Source organism: Linepithema humile, chromosome 2, assembly GCF_040581485.1.
Source record: "Linepithema humile isolate Giens D197 chromosome 2, Lhum_UNIL_v1.0, whole genome shotgun sequence".
Taxonomy (NCBI): Eukaryota; Metazoa; Arthropoda; class Insecta; order Hymenoptera; family Formicidae; genus Linepithema; species Linepithema humile.
In genome coordinates, this window is record NC_090129.1 from 5,351,849 (window position 1) to 5,375,874 (window position 24,026).

Consider the following 24,026-nt stretch of genomic DNA (forward strand, 5'->3'; position numbering starts at 1 on the left):
GTATTTGCTTTTTTTGCATTCAATAATTGCTGCTCTTAATTGTGCATTTAGCGTCACTTTGTAACAGCAGAAAGGAAGTTTAAGAAGTTAAGCTAAACGAACACGAGTTAGAGATATATTCTTTACACATCACACATATTTCTGTTATATTGCTTTTCAGCAGGAATGTATATAAATGTCTATTTAAATATAAAATAAAATATATTTGAAATTTGAAAATAATCTAATGGTGGATAAATTAACAAACATTGTGTGTAATACAAATAGAAAATTTAAATCAAACTGTGTATGTTTTTAATAATGATTTATAGCTCTGACTATATATTATTGATTTTAATACATGAGAAAAGACAGTTCCTGCAATCACAACGCATTCCTTTATGCTATGAATTTATTAGCTAACTCTATAGGCAGCATTAGCTTATAATGGATATTGGCAAGCGCCATAATCATAAATTACATCGTAATTGTTCATTAATTGTTTCCTTCGGCTTTCTATATAACGATGCATATTTAACGTTTCTTAAAGTAGGCATGATTGCTTTACATGTATTTGCTTAGATGTTAGAATTGTTATTTTTACTGCATTATTATTTTCACATTTGTTAATTTTATGTTTTTATTGATATTATGTCATTCGTAATGCCAAGTAATTGAACAAAAAAGAAACAACAATTAAGACAATTATCATTCGTATTTATCTTTTATAAATTATTTGATTTTAGATAATTGCAATATTTTTTCCGCGTTTTCTGTTTTATTGCACACCGGGAATCTAGAATTACTACGATTATTACGGTAAAAGTTCTTCCTCATTTTCAATTACACGGAGAATGGAGAGAGCGATGGTGGGTGTTGTTTTTGACCCCGTCGCTACTCCCCCCCGATTATCTTTGTACTAGCAATTAATACTTTATAAATCAATCTCGACTTAGTGCACGGAACGGTGCGACCCGTCGGACTCGCCTTTAACAACGCGCCGCGATTACGCGGACCACGACCGCTCCTCCGGCGGGGGCCCTTTCCGCGTAATAATAGCCCGAGAACCGAGCATAATTGCTATCCGCCGGGTGGAAATGGCCATTCTCACTCAAGATAATCGATCACAGTCGCACGATTAATAAACGATAAAGTCGCTGAGCTCTGCCCTTCACCGCCCACTTTTCTCTTTTTCTTTTTCTCGCCTTTTTCCCTTTCTCTCTCTCTCTCTCTCTTTCTTTTTCACTCCGATTACTGTAACCTGGGAAAATTTCAAGTGCGAACGCAAACTACTTTGTAATCTTTTCCACCGCGATGCCGGACACCTGCACGTATAAGTATATCCGCGAGAACGGAAAAACTTGCTGAACAACATATGTTTACAACTAACTAAGAGATTATTAAGCAAGAAAGATAACTTCTTATGTGTCTTTGAAATATTATATCTATTTTAATGTATTAATCTTATAAACGATTTAATAACAACAGGTTCTTTAATGTAACTAAAAAGAATAAATTTTAATATATATATATATATATATATATATAAAAGTAAAACGTATATTATTGTTTACATCATTATTGTAATGTTTATTAAAACTTATTCTTTTTAGTTACATTAAAAAACCTGTTGTTATATATATTAAGTCGTTTATATGATTAAAATAGATATAATATTTCAAATACAAAAACGTTTTAAAAATATTAATATAATTAGTTTCTTTTAAATTTGTTTAAATTTTTTTGCAATTATTTTCGATAAAGATTAATTGATCTAAAAATAGAGCAAAGATTTTCACACATATAATATTTCAATTAATATTGGATGATTCATTATAACAGAATAAATATCATGAAATATATCTAATAATTTTTAGCTATATTGTCTTTCGACATGCTATGTTTATCTTAAATATATGCAACTAATTAAGTGCGGCAACTTTTAAAGCACATCTAATCTTAACCAATTCGGCGGGATATAATTATACTTATATTTGTAATGAGGACCAGTTTTTCTCGGGCAGTTAATCGATCACTGTCGTCCCATTAATAACCTGTAATATCGTTAACTCCTCTACTCAGCATATATAGAGTGAATGCACTTGCGACGTAATCAGCATACGTTATATTACACATCTTCGTTTATGAGCGTACACGAACGTTGATCAGTGGGAAAATCGATTGCCAATAAAACTAATGATGTGGATTTATTTTGTCGAGACTTCCGCAAACATACTTTGTAATTAACAGTTCAGGAATGCATATCACAGTGAAGATATGCACAGTAGCACTCGGTGTCGCGAAAAGATCAATATTTTGCAAACAATCATATACATGTGACGAGTAAATGACAAAATAATCAGCATCGATGGCGAATCAAGATTATTCATATTTGTTTTGATTCAACAAATATAGAAAAAAATTAAATAACATAAATCAGAAACTCAGTGAGCAAAATGTTAGCAATGTTAGAGCTATTTGGGGTAATAATATTGCATAAAATTTCAAAAAGAAATAATAATCGTTATAAGAATATTGCAATATGATAATAAATATGTGTCTCGTTTGCAAATCCATCTTAGAATCAATTATAATCAATATAATTTCAAATCAATTATAATTTTTGTGAAAAGTTTAATTATGAGAATATGTATCAAGTATTACAAAAAACGCAATTATTTGCGCGTGAATAAAATATATTCCAGTCTTTGAAATTTTTAGATATTATTTTTAGATAGTACGTTTATGATATAATATGGAATATATCTTTTATTATTTAATATAAAATTGAAACGCAAAACTAAATCAAAAGTTAATATCGCAATATTATTATAATATCAAAACATGAACAAATAATTGCGACATAACACTAAAATTTACTCACCAGCCGATATCTGCCGTTTCGTTGCTTTCACTCAAGCACACATGTAGCACAAATTATCACTTACGATACGACCGATCAACTTATAGCACTCCCGATTTTTACATACGCGATTTATTTTCAAATGCAACGATCCCCAAATAATTCCGATTATTAAAACCACGAAACAATACTATTGATTAAAGAATCCGACATCATAAGAATATTTAATGAAGACTTGACGAACAATGTTCTACACAACGTTTTAGACGCGAGATTGCTTTACAAATGCCGTAAAATAGGTTAAGAGTTAAATTAGGTTATATCGCGATCGAGTCTGCTCTCCATGACTATGTTCGTTATTTGATTCGACATTTTGAATATTCTTGAGATGTGAAATATTTAGCAGCCAGAGACAACTTCTCACTGATGTTCGAAAACGATACGAGCAACATCCAACGCGACGTAACGATATTGATTTTACAAATGCCGAAAAACTGATAATTGCGATTTTACACACTATTTAGTGTTCCATAACGATAATTCATCGCTCGATTTGCCGTTTTCGACGCTTTGAGGATACGTGTAACAAATTCGAAAGACGGTTACAACTTCGCTCCGATGCTCGATGACGCAGCGAAAAATTCGCGACTGATTTTACGGATGCAGAAAAACTAAGAATAGGGACTGTACACGCTAATTAATACTTCACGACAATCGTCCGCCGTTAATTTCGATATTCCCGATATTCGTTTATGTAAAATTCACTTCGGACAAACAAAAAACTCATGCAAAATGCTTACTCACGTTCAGTTTTCCCGTTCTACAAAATAATAATGGCAACTAGATGGCGACAGCAAGCTAGATCTCGTGACGTCACGTCGATTATGCCGAGCTTACAAAATAACATACCTTGTATATAATGTTCAAAATAAAAATACAAAAAGTTATAAATCGAATCATACAAATTGTTGATATAAGGCAAAATCTTATGAAGAATACAATAATTCAATATGGTATATATATATATATATATATATATATATATATATATATAAACGTAAAATAATTGTTATTTTATTTTGCCTCGCGACTGCATATTTGCCTCGCGACTGCACAAATGTTTTCCGAAACGGTGTATACTTAAAGGGTCAAATATTGATTACATGGATTATATATCATAAATCTCGATGCGTTCAAAAAACCTACTGCAATTGACTTTGAGAAACGCATCTGATTGGTGGAACTAGAAGTGTCCACCAATCAATGGTATCGTCAATTATTTAATAGGTGGTATTATCTATATAATTACGTCCACCATGACTTGTCTGATCTTTGACGTAAGTAGGTCAGTTGCGTCAAGTGTCGTCCATTTTGTGATTGTTTCATGATCGTTTTGCGCTCTCGCGTCTTTTATACAAACGAATGTGAGAATTGCCGAATCTAAAAATGAATTTTACATAAACGAATATCGCGAATATCGAAACTAACGGCGGACGATTGTCGTGGAGCGTTAGTGTGTACAGTTCCTATTCTCAGTCTTTCAGCATCCATAAAATCAGTGTCGTCGCGAACATTTTTCGCTGCGTCATCGAGCATCGGAGCGAAGTTGTAAACGTCTTTCGAATTTGTTACACGTATCCTCAAAGCGTCGAAAACGGCGACTATCTCAGAGTATTTATCAACTCGTGCAATCGCGATTAGTGCATTTCTCAACGAAAGATTAGTGTGTCGTTTCGCTTTCCTTTGAGGGCTTTCCGCGCGACACCGCGTTCTTTCTCGCATTTTTTTCCCACTAGTTTCGAAGAAATTCCGCGTATGAACAAGTGTGCAGAGTGCCAAGTTGACTGATGGGCGATCGTGTCGAAGCATTAATATCAATCATTTCGAGCATCAAAGGGCATAGAGGAATCTCTACGATGGATGCATCGAGGCAGATATCACCACTGGGAAATATTGAAATATTTAGATGATCGCTTACGCCATGATTTCTCTGGCTTTATCAGGTAGGGATTTACAATGCATCGGTGCAATGTCGGCCCGATGTTATATAAATTTAGATATTGCATGCTGATATTGGTAAAAATTTAGACATAATATTAGAATGATAAACAATATCGCCATCGTATCGTGTAATAATAGTAAAGAGAGATCTAAAATTAAAAATTTTGCGATTATTTTCCACAAGAATTTTTTAAATAAAAGCTTGTGCAATGACGAGCTTTCCGAGACAAAAGTCCAAAAGTTAGCGGTCTAACAACAATTTAACGTTTATGAGATAAATAAATCGCGTAAAATATACTACTATTATTTTCACTTTGTGATTATTGTTGAAATAAATTCTATCATTAATTGAAAACACATGATGTGTTTTCTTCCCTCGAAAGTAGTTTTGGATCAATTGAATGAATATGTCATAAACATGAATGTATCGCAAATTTTGTTTGTCTTATATTATGGATGCATCTAAATGCGACATTACAGCTCTTTAAAAGTATCTTAGTCATCGTTGCGTGCTTTTCCATGATTTCTTTCAAAGATTTATCAAATCTCCAACTTAAGAGAGACGGTATGTCGATGCCGATTCGTAGCTTCTTGATTTTCTCGCCAAGCCAACGGTAATAAGGAGCCCGTGCCTCTCACACGAAAGGAAGAAGCGGGGTCGACGGTGGTTTATGGGGGTCGCGTTCCCACTTGTACAATCGCTTCATGGTAAAGTGTTACACGAATGCATACAAGGGATTTTCTCTCTTTTTTTCCCAGCGCTCTCTTTCATTTTGCGTCTCTTTCTTCGCAGCTCGCTATCTCTTCTCCCTCCCTTGAATTCTTCTCGCAGCTCTCGTCTTCCTCACTGTTTCTTCGTCGCACGTGCGAGTATCGCGGAATGCATCGGGCACTTCCGAGCATCCCTTCGTTATCGTTGTTGCAAATCCACTCGCCGCAGCTGAGACTAGTGCGCTACTGTTCGCATCTTATCGTACCGTAAAGATGAATGAACACTGGACAATTTACCGTGCTTTCTAAAATTTTTGAAAATTATGAAAATAATTTTAATTATTTATATTGTTATTTATTAAGGTTTGCACTGAATAATAATGTAATTTATAATAATATATTAGCAAAGTTGATTAATGCGGATTTAAATTTTTCATTAAATTGCATACACAAGATTCTCTTCTTATTAATCAGATTTTTTATTACCATATAATTTTTCAAAAAGCTTTATATTTCTCACACAATAGCTTATATACACAAAAATATGATTTAAGCTATGGCCATTTTTCTCTTTAATTTAATTCTGCAAAAGTATTATAAAATTTACAAAAGTATCTAACAAAAGGAATCCAAGATTATATCTAAGTTTTTATAAATGACAGAATTTATAAATTATTTTCAGAAAAAATTTTTTAAATGTCACGTATAAAATCATCTAATAATGATTGATACAATATGTACAAATTTAAAAAAAAAGTAATTTTTCCATTCACATTGTAATTAAAAGTATATATATGGTAATGAATACAATGCTTAACAATTGTAAATTACTTTGGTAAATTTGGTATTCATGTACTACTGATTTGATATCTATACGATTAAATTCCCAAGATAATGTCTCGTGTAACATTGTATGCTGCACTACATTGTCGGTATGCTCGGGTATCGTATTACTGCACGTGCGCTCTGGTATAATTTTTGTTGCTTATGAATAGCAATCGTTTTATTCGTTCAAAGAGAACACTTTTTTTACAATGTAATACGCATTTCAGATTTCTTGGTATTATTTTAAGTCTGTTACATACTTAGAGCTCATATAAGTTTGCATATACAGAATATAACAATGTGCATAAATTATCCACTTTTCATGGGAGAAAACCTCCTTGTACTTGAGCTTGAAAATTATCTGAAGAAGTATGCGAGATTGAAATGAATTGAATATGAAGAAGATAACTAACAATTGTATAAAGATTATAAGAATTAATTAATGTCTGCAGAGAATGGATACATTATTTAAAAATAAAAAACAATTATAAATTTAGAAAGTTAAGATAAGAAATTTAAAAAGTATAATAGATAAAAATTATAACATAAAGCGTCGATACATAAAATTAAGATTTAGGTCAAAATTTCTACAGTGATCTGCAAAAAGAAAATTGTATGTATCTGTAGACATGAAAGGGACTTTGAAAGGCAGAATCAATATGTTTCGATTTTGATACCGAGATATCACACTGCGCAAAATATTTCAGATGCCATAAAGTGATATCTGAGACATGAATGCCACTGAATGCCTGGAGACGATGAATGAGACTGCTTCAGGGTGTGTCGAATATTTTACGTAACTAAAGATCGGGCCAAAGTGTTAAATTTTGATTTGTTTTAACTACAAGTTGCAGTCGATGTGATATTAATCTTTGTGTGAACACACCTTATTTCTTACTATGGCGAGTATAAATATGGGAAACTCGACTTTCTGTGTGTCAATTATGTGTCTGTTTGCATCATAAATTATGATCTCTGCAAATGTGCAAGTGTCTTTAGAACTATCTTCCTGCAATGATATTTTAAAAGAAATTCTTTTTAAAAAAGATTTAAAAACTTTATTCAATAATATATATTGCATATTCGCTAGTGAGCACTGATACATTTATCTTGATTTCTCACTGTGAAATTATAACGTCATCAAACATCTTATAAAAGCATACTCATTCACATCAAAGTGACAGAAACTGAAAGAAATTTTTAATTGCTTATTCTCATGCTGCGATGAAATGAGATGTGGTTACGAAAAGATTTACAATATATTGCAACGATATCGATCCATTTTCAATAAATCGCGATACTATCTGTAGATCAGCATTCTAACTTCTCTAGTTAAGCGAAACATTTAATGCACTCGCATAATGATATTATTTATCATTTCACGCCTTACAATCTCTTCGCTTTCGATGATTTATCATTTCCATTGGTCGGCTGCGTCAATGTGTGAATATGGGAACGTTGAATATGGGATCTTTTGGCAAGACTTGATACTAAAGTGAATTTAATGATACTAAATAAAATTAGAAGTGTCTATCGCAAGACGATGGAAATTTTAAATCATTCTGCATATTTCCTTTTATCATAAAATAGAGTAAACGTCATAAAACTGATAACATTGGTCGCTTTTTTACATACGTTATATATACATATAGATACCAGTGTACCACAGAATTACCACCGTTTCTCTAAATTACGAAAAGAACATTGACTATTGGAAATTTGAGATTTCCAAATTCTTAATTAGAGTGATATTTAATGTCTAAAATTAAAAAGTGAGGAATATGTTTTAAAACTTTATTCTACAATCATTCATGATTAATATTTTTAGGCAGTTAATAGAACATTTATTTATTTCGGTAAAAAATGATTTGGATAAAATCTTGATTGCAACACCCGGATAAATAGTTAACCATTGTGCGAAGATTAATCTTTTGATGACTAATAACGGTCCAGCAGATCTCTATCGGTGGCCGTGCAGCGTGGCCTTTGACGACTGCACAAGTATCGCAATTAAGTCTAACAAGTAGATGTAGCGCTATGCGCATCAATAGTCCCATTGTTATTATTATTGTTACTGTTGCATGCCAGTCACATGGCGTATGAAAAAGAAGTCTCTTCCCTGACTTTTCGCACTTCTAAGTAAGATATTATCACGTGTGTATCTGCGGATAGTTTAGCTTGACATTAGTGACGTCGAAATTATACTAAAAGATCGCTGATTTTGCTATGTCTTGTACATTCTGTCGACAGCATCCACTCTTAGTGACTTAATCGGCTTTTCCATTATTTTCAAGACCCCGGGGCGACTTACACGCGTGTTTACATACCCGGTAGTGAATGCACATACACTCGCGGGCATCATTAACCGTCAACGTGCTAAGTCGGAGCGTGCAACATCGTCTGGAAGACAGATGCGGCCATTGTGATGCAAATCGGGCTTTATCGTAACATTTCGCGGTGCTACCTCGCGATATCGTATTGCAACACGGGGAGATCATTAAATATTTCTTAGCGCAACGCGCCTTCACACCCGACCTTTCCGTCCAAGCGCCGTGTGAAATGTGCAATCAGTTCCTGAAATTATATAGAAAATTGGATCGGATTGCCAACGATGTAATTAAACCGTGTTACAAGAAAAGTAGTTTTCGTAAAAGTACTTTATCGCAGTTCAGCTGCGAGTTTCATCGAATTTTTTTACGGATTATTTTAAAAGCAAACACGTTTAATTTTGTTGTTAAATTATTTCACAATATTTAGACACCTCAAACAATTTTATAATATATGCATATGCAATCATTTTTATAATTTCGTGAAAGAATTTTTAAAATGCAAACGTACACCAACTTCTTCGCGGATACAAGTATTCTCAAAAAATTTTTATCAAATAAGTTTACATTGTTTTGTATTAATCATCGCGTAATTAATTATTTTATTAACCGTTTTGATATTGGAAGGCAACAAATATGTTTACGATAGTAAACGAATAGTGGATATGTTAATTACTGTTAGCACTAATTATGAAAGTTACATGATAGCTATAAAATGCAGTTCATTGACACATAAAGCATGCAATTAGCGCCCACCTCTATTATAATCATCATGCATATAAGAAGCGATAATTAACGCTTAGCTGTTGACAAATTGATCATTGCTGTTCGCGATCACTCGCTCGATGATTAATTGTGCACTGATTTTTCAGAGATGTTGGGCGGAAACGAATCGCTTCATTGAACGCCTGCGGGCATAATCGAGGGCTTTATAATCTCTTCTTACCATATGCATCCATTACTTTCATTTTCAACTTCGCCGTGTTAAACGTGGCTTCATAATGTACGACAGATATCCATTTATTACTGTAGTGGAATTAATCGCATTTAATGGACAGCTAATTTTAAAATAACTTTTTGACTGTCGTACAATTATTAGAAAAAATTAGAAATAGATTTAGATGTAAATTAACAATAAAAATTAGCTGGCGTTAGTGAAATGTATGTTGATTTAAGTATTTTACATTGCTTATTAATTTATTTAATTCAATAACGGCAGTTTAATAAAGAACTGAAATTTGTTTATTCTTTATTGCAACGAAAATAATAATTACAATATTGTCAAAAGAGGCGAACGCGGATAATTTTACATCCATATATAGTTTTTGATTACATCGTAATCATTTAATGACTATTGTGTCAACGCGTCATGTATCCTTTCTATTTTGATCAGTCGACATGACGTCAGACCACGCGATTGTTTAAAGACCATTGGCTTATCACCGGATCATGATGTACAGATCTCACGATTCGCAATTTACCTACACGTTGAATGTCGTCGTGTTGTGATCCGAGAGTTCAATAATTTATACTTGTCAGATGCGAATGTGAATATCTCGAGAACTCTGAACGGCAAATAACAAGCTCTGCTATTAGTTCTATTCTAACTTTTCTTATCAATGACAATCTGATCCTTTCGTGATTTTAAATTGTCTGTATTAGGAATATGCGTAAAATTTAACCATAAATAGAGAACTTACACATTAACGCAAAGAGAAAACGAAATAATTGAAATAACGCATTGTCCATTGTTTCCAAAGAGGTTTTTTAGGCTTCTTTTAGGAGATAGAATTCTCATTTGACAAAAACTCCCACTCGATCGGCGGAGCGGCTGTGTGTTTGCCGTGTGCAGTAAATCGCGTCCATCCGTAAAAAGCACATGATTGAAAATGATCGTCCGGCAGCCATCCAACGGCCGTTGTAAAATACCCGCACGCTCAATGTGTTTTCGATGAAAATTTTATTGTTTTTCTCCGCTCGCAATCCTCATACGTGCAAACCGGTCGATTCTTCTCTTCGCGTCCAATAATATAAATCCGTTGCTCTGGCCAGCTGTAACATACGCGTATTCATCGCGTCGGCCGCCGTCGACAAGAAATGCGCGGCGCGCGCGTCTCAGAGCTGGTCGCTTATTAATATCGGCTTGAATCGTGCTCGCCGTTTTGTGCCGAGAACAGATGGAGATATTTAAATGTCAATACTTCTGGTGGATACGCCGGGAGCTTCTTTACGATCGGTCGTTAGAATCGATGTAACGCAGGTACATGCGTACATCCGGCGTTTACATTATACGACCTTCTTTCTTCTTCTTTCCTCGAGTTTTTTTTACCGTGCACACTATTCTGCACACTGACGCTCATTCTGTTTCTTTTTCTTCGTCGCACTCGTGGACGCTGATATAAAGGACTGTGTATTAGTTTACCCAAAGTAAGATCTCATTTTGTTACAGAGAAGGAGATATATTTGTGGCTGATAACATTTTGATTTCCTTAGACAACTAGAAATGCGTTAGCAATATAAAAAATTTGTATATTGAGAACCTGTTTGTAATTAAATAAGAAAACATTTTTTTCTGATCTGTAATAATTTGATAAGTATCTGTGATAAATTTAAAAGAAGAAAAATAAGTCGTTTCAGATTCAGTATTAAAAATGATAGACACATAAAACAAATTTAGAAATTTTCTAATATTCTGTTGTATACTAGCTATTTATCAAAAGCTAAAAGTGAACTTTTATTTTCTGATATTGTGAAATAATTCTCGAATATTCTATATGTGAAAACTTTATAGCAAAGAATTTCAAAGAAATCTATAATTCGCAATAGATATATTCGATTAAAAATTATGATGCACACTTAACTAAAATACAGGATGTGGGAAGTTGCTGAAACTAATTAGCTATCATTTTTAAACGCACGTAGGGAGCAAGAAAAATAAAATATTTTTTAACAGAGGACATTTTGCAGCTTTTATTTACATATAAACTAAAGACAATCGGAGATATTTTTATTATTAAATAAACGTTTATAAAAAGATGCCAAATTTGGCTAATTTTAATGGTTTATATTTTCGAAATATAATCGTCAGAATTATAACAAAAGTTAAGTCACTTTTGGAAACTATAAAAAACTTTATGCAAAAATTGCAGTTATAATTTTCGAAATCGACTTAATTCTTATTATAATTCTGACGGTACGCGCGTCAAAAATATATACCATTAAAATTAACGATATTTGGCATTTTTTAATAACCGTTTATTTAATGATAAAAATATTGTCTTTAATTTATACGTAAAAAAAACTGCACACAAAAAATATCTCCTGTTAAAAGATATTTTATTTTTCTCGCTTCCTATGTGCGTTTAAAGATGACAGCTAATTAGTTTCAGCAACTTCCCTGGGACACCCTGTATTACTGTTATTTTTATTAGGAAACAGAAATAATAACTAACTTGTCTTGACAATCAAGAAGAGTCAAGTGTCGTAACTTTCACTCTGTTGATGTTTGCACGGAACTTTTGCAAGTCTACATTGTGCTTTTATGGACGTCGCTCGTTTTCAGTAGCAGTGAAGTCGGCGAGGTCAGCTGTAATTTATAGAGCCGTACGTCAGGATATCGGCCATGCCGAGTGGCTCCTCGTGAATTTTATGACTCACTGGATTGTCAGGGGTTCTTCGAGTCGATATAGTCCCACGTTTTTCAACGACCCGCCCACGGCATTCAAAAAATGTTGACGATTCGCACGAAATTGTGACATCCTCGTAAATACGCGTTGCTATTTCGCGTGTACTTTCTTTTCCGTTTCTTTTTTTCAACGCTGTAAAATGCGTATACAAGGCTGACTTTGATAATACCTATGTTTAAACTTCGACATTCACATATTATTTCGAAAGATGCTCAATAAAACGTGTCAATAATAAAATGTGTCAATAACCGTGCATACAATATGTACCAGAAAAACAGCACTTTCTCTTTATACATGTAAATTTATAATCCATTTTTTATGAAAAAAAATTTCATACATTTTTATTTCTTATATATATTTCTAATATGTAACGTTGTTTAAAATGTTATTCGCGGAAAAAATGAGATCTTATCGCCTATCAAAGTATCCTGAATTTCTCGTTTTAACATTGACTTGATAAATAACAACTTAAAATAATAACAAATTATTTGTAGTTTATTTAATAGTAATATCTCTATGATTTGAGAAAATTGTTTAAGTATTTCATGCGCAGTATAATCATTTCTTAAACATAATCGCCGCTCTGCGCAAGAAAAGTTTTATCTAATTTATATATTCGTAGAATCGAATTATTACATTTATATGAATAATTGTGCATCACGTTGAACAGGAAAGACGGTATGGCATAAAATAGACGCTTATTGCTCCTGTTGCACGAATGATTACTGTGTTCTGCACGAATTCTTCTTGCACGCCGCAACGACGATGCCGACAGTAGTGCGAATTTCTTTCCGTACTTGCGATAAACCGGCGGATAAATTAAGATAGGCTGCTCGCCGTACATCTGCGGTCGTAACGGAGCGCCTTTATCGACTTTATCGACGTAAAAGAATTCGCAGAAACGCGAGAGTACGAACAAGACTACGCCTTTATTACTCATTACCGCCGACGTTACTCATTAACGCTCCAGTACGCATTATTACACGCCGCGCGCTTCTTTGCGGCGCAGTAATGTATACTGCCGGATGATTATGTAACCAACTTTGTAATACTTTTCCACCGGTGATCTAAACGCATGTAGCGCCATTACATTCGAGAAAGGCCGTAATTCACCGAATAGGAAAGCAATTTGCAAGAGGCCTCGATGCTAATCGGCGAAACTCACCGGGCGTGCTCACTCGTGCATTTTTTTCCAAGCAATCGTATAGATTGAAACACCACGAGTTTTATACTCGCTAATTACACGAAAACGATCCCGTCCGGCTTGAAAAGGTCACGAAATGTTGAGAACTATCATCGCCAAGTTTGGTCTTGTCGATTAAGCCGGAGAATGTAGTGTTGCGCATTCTCAGCTGTCAATATAGTCAATCAAGCTGCGAAGTTGTGTCTGATTAATTATCTCCCGCGGAAGAATTTCTTTGAAATTTTTTATGATATTATTTCCCAGCACAATTATTTTTAAATTAATTAAAGCTAAAATTAATGTGTAAATACAAGAACGCATAACTTTTTTAGTATTCAAAAAATTATTTCTTATGCTCGTTTTATGATGCGCTATGCGTGTGAAAAAGATATAAGAAAAAATACTTTTCCAGACATTGTACTACGAATCATCGAATCAACGACCACGCACATATGTATATTTTTTTCTGAACCTCAGTAATTAGTTGAATCACACTGAAGGCGGATGAGAATGCGCAAATCCCACAGGACTGACGATTGTGCATTAGCGTATAGCGTCAGTGAATATTGCGGCCTGTTCCACCGCGAAACGGCAATGTACGCTATATCGTTAACATGCCTCTTTGTTTAATTAATTCCAAGCTACGCGAGAGCCCTTGTATATTTGCCCGTGAGTATGTACTTGATGTCTCGTACCGCGGCATCTCAGGTTCGTATATCTGTGTTATGTAGCGTTATGAACGTTCACACGTTGATTTCACTCACGTGGTCTGCATACTCTTATACAGGGTGTTTGAAAAAGCAAATTATCTCACATATCAATGACAAATAGGAACTTAAATCTATATTTCAAGTCAATAATTAATGAATTGTCAATCATTAAACATTAATGTTTTTAAATTTTGAGACATAGTACATAATGTAAAAATTAAAACTAAAATATTTTTAAAAATTTAATGTGGAATCCGGACATGTTTCTTAGAAACACATTTACATATAAGGACTGCTTGACGCACTACCTTAGAATCTAGATTGTTACAAGGAATCAACCGCGTCGGAATTATCCGGAATTATAGCAGCTACGAAAGTCTCAGTTTCTTTCGTACGGTGTGATTACGATGCGATAAAATTCTCAGATCTCTGTAACTCTTCTCGGAATGATAGTCGTAAGAATTTAATCGAAATTAACTGTATCAACAGAAATTAACCACAATTATCGCAGTTAAAAAAAGTCTATTTTTATTATAAAAGTACGTAGATACTTACAAAATTGATCTTGATTTACATATAGATTACATCCGTTTCAAATACTGATTAGATATATTTATAGTGTACGTGTCAGAAAAACAAAAATATTGAAAGAATGTCTCGTTTTAATTTACTTCATTAGATAGCACGTTAAAATTTGCAGCTTTCATCGATGTTCAAATCGATAACATAGCATTTACCTACATGCAGAGGTTAACATCATCAAAATCAGTTTATCAAAGGAAGTGCTTTCGAAAATTCCAAGAATTCTGGCGCTTTAATTTACGATACCGTTCGACAGCGTTTCCGTACTTGTTGCGAATTGCTCATTCTCGTTTAGTTTCTTTTCTGTTTTTTTTTTGTGTTTTTATTTATTTTTTTTTTTTTTTGAGAGAAGAGTGGCGTATGCAAACTCGTAACATCCTTCTCTTTCATGCCGCAAACTTTCTGCAGCAGCGCACACACCGAGATGTAATGGAATTTGTTAGGAATTTAATTTCCCACTACAACATTTCTAGGACGCCAGCCAGCGTGATCGTGTTGCTTCGAGTATCGCGAAAATCGTAATATTTGTGAAATAGATCATAGTGGGTACTAGTGAATATATGCACGTGTAAACTGATCTATTTATTCCAATTGTGACAAAAGTATGCTATTCAAAGTTTTCTTTCTTATATTGTAATACATCTTTCTTTTGCTAAAATTTTTATACATTTTTCGAAAAATGCAATTAATAAATTTTATTAATTTTGGATTTAAGTTAAATTTACATAAATATTCTGCAAAAATGTAAACATAAAACTGAAAAATGTAATTGTATTATGTATCAGCTGGCTTTCCTCCGTTTGTCTTAATTTTGGTGTTTTACATTTTCTTCGAGTTAATTTTCCCGAGGCACTGAGATTCATAACTTTGCATTTAGATTGAATTAAAACAAATAAGTCTCAATTCTAGAATATTTATGTATTACGTGTGCCATCTGGTGTTTCTGCCGATTCTGCCTCCTTCTTTACTTTTGACTTTCATTTCTTTTCGTTATTTTTGTTGATCCACCTGTGCGACATATTAGAAGGGACGGTACAATTAAAAGGGAAGCAGACGGATGGAAAGGCTCAAATGTAGAATGACGAAGGGTTTTGTTAGGTCTGGAATGTGTTTCCACCCTCAACTTTTGCAGCGTTGCGTCTTAAGACATGTGTTGCACAATGTAAGTGCGCGCGAGACAGACATGTAGGTTCGTATGTGTGTCTTTCTTTTCGTTCCCTCGTCCGCGCTCTAAGAGTCCCACTCATCGTATGTGGATGACTTCGGATTCCAGAAGAAGAAAGAGGAGGAATAAATTATTTAAACAGTGACGGGAGTAAGGGAGGGTGCAGCAGTTTTAAAACCAGCGGGCGCCCAGCTGGATTTCTGGAATTTTTATCCCGTCACGATGTTTCCTTCAGCATCCGCCTCTTCCTGTCATTTTACGTTATTATTATATCATTCGATGCACACGTGAAATTTATAGCATTCGATGCATTTAACATATTGTTGATCTTCAGTTTTATAAATTTATGAAATTTCTGATATATATATAATTTTCTTTCAATTCACGGAGATTTGAATTATTCTATTTACAAGTGATATAGAAACGCATTCTTTTATACTTAATTAAAAAATTATATTATACTATTTTTTTTCAACTTTGAGTAAATTTTTGTTAGTAATTTATATCTAAAAGAATTTTACACAAATCTAAGTAATCAGAAATTTATATAAAATATAAAAATATATATATATATATATATATATATAATATGAATATATATAATAAAATATGAATTTAATTATTCTCTTACACACACACACACACACACACACACGCGCGCGCGCGCGCAGTAATTGAATAGTTAAAAAATGATGAATAGTTAAATAATTGAGGAATTATAGAGAGATTCTTTGAATGAGAGAAAAATAGATCTGTCAGCATTGTATTTTGACACCCGTTACGTAGCAGACATATACGTGTTACAGGCGGTATCCACCTGCCAGACTTGAACCGGTAACCCTATTCCTCCGATATCTGGAATCTACAACCCTCTCTCTATACGAGGGAAGACTCTCCATTTTCGGAGTCCGGTCCCTAGAGAAAAGGGAGCCCCTTGTAAAACGAAGTTTATGTATCCTACTAGCTACGAGACCACGGCAAGTTGAGCTTCTTAAATCTCGGGCACAGTCGGTTGCCCAACACCGTTGCACCTTCTTTCACTCGACATAGAAAGATCTCCCTCAAGATTTAAAACTTTTTCTACGGAATAAGATAGAGTTCATCGAATAACTTGCGTCGTTTTTACACGCGTGGCATCAAGATCGTAACAACGAGGATCAGTGTTTCTAAAATTAGTATAGCGATTCTGTTTTGCAGTAGAAATATTAAGTACATTATAAATTATTTATACTTTTTTATGCATAATACTTAAGAATTATAAGATTTGTCATTACTTCTCATAACTCGACTAAAGCAAAATTTTTTTAAATAGATATTTCCTAGAAAGTTAGATGACTTGACTATCATAAATGTCTATAGATTCCGAAATATTATAAGTTACATGAATAAAAGTTGTGCTGTTAACGAATTTTCAATCAAATCAATTTTGCAAAAAACAAATAATGAAATTAATTTATCGACAGTAAGCAAATAAAAAACCACTTTTACCACAATACACATTTTATTTTCGCAATTATACTCTCGCAGATAGGCAAAAGAATCGACAGGAAGAGTACGTCTCGAGCCGATAAAGTGTCAGATCGTTTTCCGGTCGTTTGAGAACTCTTCTGTCATCCCGAAATCGCCAATCGTCTAACAGACGCGTCTGTTAACCGGCGCCTTTACGATCTTAACCGAAGGTACGTAGGGAATTGGAAGGGAACAAGGAGACGTACGTAAGGAGGCATTTCCGTACCGTTGTTTGTATGCCGTTTGCGATAGGAGCTCGTATACGGTAACGACTTCTTCGTGTTTCCGGTATGCGTGTTTCGCCATCTTCCTTTCGTCTTCACTCACTAGGATATCATGCCACGACAGTAGCATTTTTCGTGTCTGCGTCTTAAACGGAGAACTTTTCCATTTTACAGGATAATTAGCCGCACGCTGATTCTTATAATTTTCTTTGCGTTATAACTTACAGTTGATAATCGTAACAAAGGAAAATCAGTCAGATATTGCTTTATTGCCGTTATTGTTTTATAACAATGTACTCATGTATTTTACAAAGTTTTCATTAGAGAAAATAAAAATTAACGTTTGCAGAACGCAAAGAATGTATTAAGCTATTGAAAATTTAATTAATTATCAATTTATGTAATCGTAATAATGGAAACTCAGAACTGCGTTTTATCTATTATATAACTGTCGAGTGCTCCAGTTATTCGTTTGAGAATGTTTCACAGTATAGATTTGTTAGTAAAAAGTATAAAAAGGCATGTTAATGCATCGTAAAATATTCAGGGATTCTGATGCACTATTTTTATGAATTTTATAGTAAATTTTGAATATTCGCAAGGATGGGGAATGTAGAAGAATATTTTATGGTTTAAAATATTATACATTTACGATATAATATAAAAAATTGCATAACGCAAAATAATAAAAGATTTCAATACAAAGTTTTATTATTTAAAATTATTATTTTAGTTATTCTTTTCTTGATCTGTAAATTTTTTTTTAATATACTTTTGTTTTGCTAATTTGAAAATAAAATAAATCAAATTGCACTTGAAAGATCAAAGTCAGCTTAAAAAAGATTAACACATTAGCTGTTTGAACGATATAAAATTATTATATTTTACTTCATGAAGAAAATAAGGTTATCGAGATGTGTGCAATATTTTCCATAAATTAGCAAACATGGTTATTTTATATTTCAAATATTTTATAATTCAAACATTAACTCTATTTTCAACCTTCTTCGTATTGTAATCGTTATATAACCATTTACTTTTCTTGAAAGATAGGCTAAATTTACAGAAAAATAAAAGAAAGCACATACGCATCGACAAGTAATTGTATACGTTATCATAATAAGAGTACATTGAAAAAGTTTAAGGTTGTACTTTCAGATCGCGTTTCTAGACAGCGTGTTTATCTCGGTGTTACATTTACAAGCAATAAAACTCGAATGTCTCTGTTAGATGTCTCATATCTCGCCGGATCTTTTTGGAAGTTCTTTGCGTGGCGTCAAACGCCCAACTTTTCATCTATTTACACTTTATCTGTTGCACCATGATGCAACGCATTAGAGGCCGTAGCGGTAAAGCCAACTTTGAAGAGTCTTCAAGACGAGATAAGTTTCCAAAGAGCCGGTTTTGACGCACTATTCCATTCCGGAGTAGTGCGTATCAGGGATGGGAAGGGGATTTTTTTTCCATACGTATGGGTGCACACGCGAGGGCTCGTGAGTGTGTGAGAGCGTGGGGCGAGAGTAAAAAACCTACGAAGAACCCGGTGACTCGGAGTTCAGGTCAGTTTTCTGCCAGCTGCGTTACACTGTTCGTGCACACGTGGTCGGCGCAATACACGACGCAAATACTTTTCCTACGATTGCGCGCAGTCTTAAAAAAACGTGGGGCTATATTGGAGCATGGAGGAAATAATTTGGTGCGTACATTTTATATGTAAATTAGTCAATTTGAATGTCGACTAAATAATTTTTGTTTAATTAATTGAAACAGATACAGTCTTATAAGTTACTGTTATATAATTACTTACAATATATAAATACTGTTATATAATTTTAACAATTATAATTCATTAAGTTTCATAAGATTGGTGATTTATGCATAATTATATTTAACAATAAATTTTTACGTATTTCGCGTAGCAAAGATTAATAATGATATGGTACATTTGAGAATTGATATCTAAAAACATCTTCCGCGATTGGAAAATATTTTACAGGGAAGTTATAAATATCTTATAGCCATTTTGCGTGTTAGATGATGTAAGAGATAAAGATGCCTATTCACGTTGTTATTCACTTCTATAATGACGTTATCTTTATAAAAGTACGCGGGAAATGCTAATGATTAATTCGCGTTTCTGGGTCCTAAGATGAATAGATACAACGTATATTCTCTCACATACAGTGGGCACAATTAAAGCCTCTGTTAGAGCGAGGCTCTCAGCAATTCATATGTGGTAATCATCGCCATTATCTACCAATAACGTGCAATTAGACAAGTACTTGATTACAAGACGTAACTTGGCAGGAGACAAATGTACCTATGTCCGTTAAAAGCATTTTATATATACATATATTCCCGTTGTGCAAGCGCGATGTGTGGGACGCATACGAGATATCGTTGCTTTAAACATTTCTTAATCGCATACTGCAAATGTTCAAGTAAAAAATATTGCCGATAAATATGCAACTTTTACGAAATAAATAGGTATAAATAATACGATTTCCACATATGTGGTAGTTTACAAAAGTTTACAAAAGTTTGCTTATAGCTTTAATTACGACTCAATAAATTTCAATAATTTATTTATTTTTGTTTTGTGCGTGACTTATATATTTATAAAATACGCTCTATACACGGAGAAAATTTTATATAAAAAATTACTATGTACGGCCGTACAATATTAGCCGTGGAACCATAAAGGAATTATATAAATTTTTACTATGTTTTTCACATAATCACCATAGTATTTAAGCTTATAATTTCTCTTATGGTCCGCGGCTATTTTGCCGTCATAATAATTTTTATATAAAATTTTTTCCGTGTAGTATAATATTAACTTTTTCTATATATATCAAAGTTTTTCTAAGCATCAAGTTTTTACTACTTAAACAATTTACAAAAATAAAATTTGTAAAAATAAAAAATTACCCAAATTCAGTATCTTAATTGATATTTGCATGGTGTTATTTCATATTAAGTATATTATGACAGAATAGTCAACTTTCTTTGCACCTGTGAAAAGTTACTTTTTTTTTGACCCTCGCAAATTTAACCCTTTAACTAAAATTATTAGGAATCACAATACGGATAGTCAGTTTTGAAAGCCGACTTTTCGATGAGTTCGTTGCGGAACAGGTTTCAGGTAGATATTCAAACGGTCAGGTATCTAGAGAGCGATCCTATGCACTCATTTTGAAACTGAGCCGTGAAAATTCGGGGCAACCGCAATGTGTGCGGGAATACAGGTGTACGGGATTCTCAAGGGAAAAAATACTCCAAATTCCATAATACGAGGGTGCCCTTGCTATAAAAGATGCCGTAAGGTGTATCATTACTTTCAACGGATCGACATTTTCGGGACGGTCGGTTGTAAATTAAAAAAGTCATTTATCGTCAGCACTTGTTGCTTCATCAAGCCGCAAGTTTGAAATGCAAAATGTATCTTTGCTCGCATCATTCTAATATTATCTATGTATTACAAAGATTACAGAGATGGATATTTTTAAAAACGCGTATTAATTGATCGTAGACGATGTTGGAATTGATAAATTCTTTAAATGAAAATTTCGTATTGCGAAATTTAAATAAATGGCGTTTTACGATTGAATTTGCGGAAATTGTTTGCCGTGATGTTGTAACCGTTAAAGTCAATTTCGCGATAAAAAAAAGTACGCGACAACTCAATTATCCGACAATTACCTTTGCCCGTTTTCTTATCGGTTACGATTTCCGATTAGGGACATAACGAACGTTGCTTTTTTTTCTTTCGCAGCGTTAATAGAACCTCATTCTTTCGACTCGCGTATCCATTAGCGGGCTGATTGCGGGTTTTATTGACTTTGTGAAATACTCAGTGAGTGAGCGGAAGATAAAGGAAATCGTAAAATCTGCCTTTGCAACGTAGAATGCTTGTCTTCATGTGAATATCTAATTCACGCTGTTTGTGCGACTCTCGATTGACCTTTTTGCGTGCGAGCGAATAACGGCTATTCGTAAAGAAAATCGTAGACACGCACGCCGTAGGTGGCGAAATAGTCGTGGGACATCATACCGAGAATTATTTATCGCTTCGGGTGATCGTAAACTACGTTTCGTTGTCTAACGTCCAACTGCAAAACGTCCTGTTTTGTGCTACGTAACACCGCCTACATATGTTTTAACCTGGTGTAAAACGTAATGCAATCGACCGGCACCTCTAACCCAGTGCCAAAGTAATCGCTTAGTTCAAATTAGTTATTTTACATATAATAGTTTTTAATTATATGAACTATTTAAATAATTTTATTTTATATCCTTAAAAACTGACCACACTAAGTATTGGATATAATTCTATACTTTCTTATCGCGGATCTCACATCTTCAAAGCCCATTTAATATCGAATATTACTCATGTTTAATATTGAATTAGAATGCATACCTTTAGATATGTGATATTACACATATTCGTTATGTATATCGGTAAATATAATATTTTATTATGTTGTGTTGTTTTTAGCATCTGCTGCACTTTTTATCCTTTTTATATATGTTATCGAAAGTTATTCGTTTGATAACACAAATGTAGATTCTTTATTATCAAAGAAAAATCAGATCATTGATCGAGAATTATTAGAAATCGAGATTCGAAATAAATAAGATAAACGGGTCGTCAATAAAAAGGAGTTAACTGAGCTTTCCATTCTAGCTTCTTCATCGCGCAATGACGTAGCTATTAGAGAGATTGATACGCTTAGCTGTTTAAGCGAAATCAATTACGGCTGCCGACAGGCCTACCGGCGTAATCCGTCGGTTGTTATATACGCACCGCTGTGCGACGTCATCCCGGTAGGGTGCTATCGCCCCGACGGGCTTCCAGGTATTGCGAAACGCCGTCGGCGTCCAATCACACCCGAGGATCGCACACTTAAGCTCATGTCATTAGACTGAATTAGTCTGCTGGACTCTTGCTTACCACGGAGATGCAATCCGTTATCCTTAATCCCAAGTGTTTAGAAAAACCACTGAGTCACTCGCCGATATTGACAGTTTCTCTGCTATTCCGTAAGAGCGTGAAACGATTTAGATATTTTTAGATAAATCGATATTTAAAGTTTTGTAGTGAGAGTGAATTAATGAGAAAATAAGATAGTTTGATAGGAACAGAATGTGAATATATTTAGAATCATTTGCTAGTATGATGTACGTACATAATGTGTGTATAAAAGTTTACATTATACATAAAACGAAAGAAACAACCAAAACATAATCTATTATAAATTAATCCAATTAATTAATAGAAATATTTTAAGGAGAGCTAGTTTATATTCTTAATTAACTGATTGAGGAAAAGCAAGAAAAATCTGTTTAGATTACTATCAACTATTTTTTTTTTATTTCCAAATTGCAAAATAAAATTATTATAATTTTAACGTATCCATACAATTTATATATTTTTCAGAAATATATATTATAATGGATACAAATTGAAATTAATTTAAAACTTGTGAATATAAAAAAGAAAATATAAAAGTAATATAATTCTTGTTAGTAAAGAGCGTTTATATATCGAAATTCTCTTTATATATATTCAAAAGATAACGTCTAGAAGCAGCGAAAGTATAATAAAAATGCAGATGTGACTGGTATTGTAACGATCGATCGAAGCAACTCAACCATTCCGCGGCAATTGATCGGTTTCCTGTGCACTCAGCTGCACAAATTGCATCGACACGTGCCATCGCGGCAAACCCCCTTTCGCACCCCTTTTGCAATTTCGGATTAATCGGGAATTCCTTCCGCGAAAACATCTGTTTTATCGTTTTACCGACTCTGTGCAAGAAGGGAAGAGACAAAATACCGACATGAATTACCGACCCTTTTTTGGCAAGGGTGTTTTCATATCACTTGTTCTACAATTGTACTTCTTACTAAATTAATTTTGACATCCGTTTTTAATATATTATTATTTTATAATATATTAAAATATATAATATATTTTATAATGTGTATACATGTGTGTGTGTGTACTAATTCATATAATTTTTTGTTTATTCTTACTTTCTGACATTTTTATTTCAACATGTAAATAGAAATCACTTTATTGAAGAAATTGCTGTTGCAATATTTCAGAATTACATTTTTTTTTTCACAAAAATTCAAAATTGTTGATATATCAAGTTTTTTGGTTTATCCAAATATTCTATATTTAAAAAATGTTTTACATATATTAAAAAAATATCCGATTGAAGATATTAAAATATTTCTAAAAATTTTGAAGGG

General features: G+C 33.4%; 1 protein-coding gene across 1 annotated transcript in view; it reads right to left on the reverse strand.

Annotated features, from left to right (window-relative positions):
- Positions 1 to 24,026, reverse strand: part of MESR6 (misexpression suppressor of ras 6) — a 528,133-nt gene that overhangs the window by 110,827 nt on the left and 393,280 nt on the right. The window lies entirely within an intron of this gene.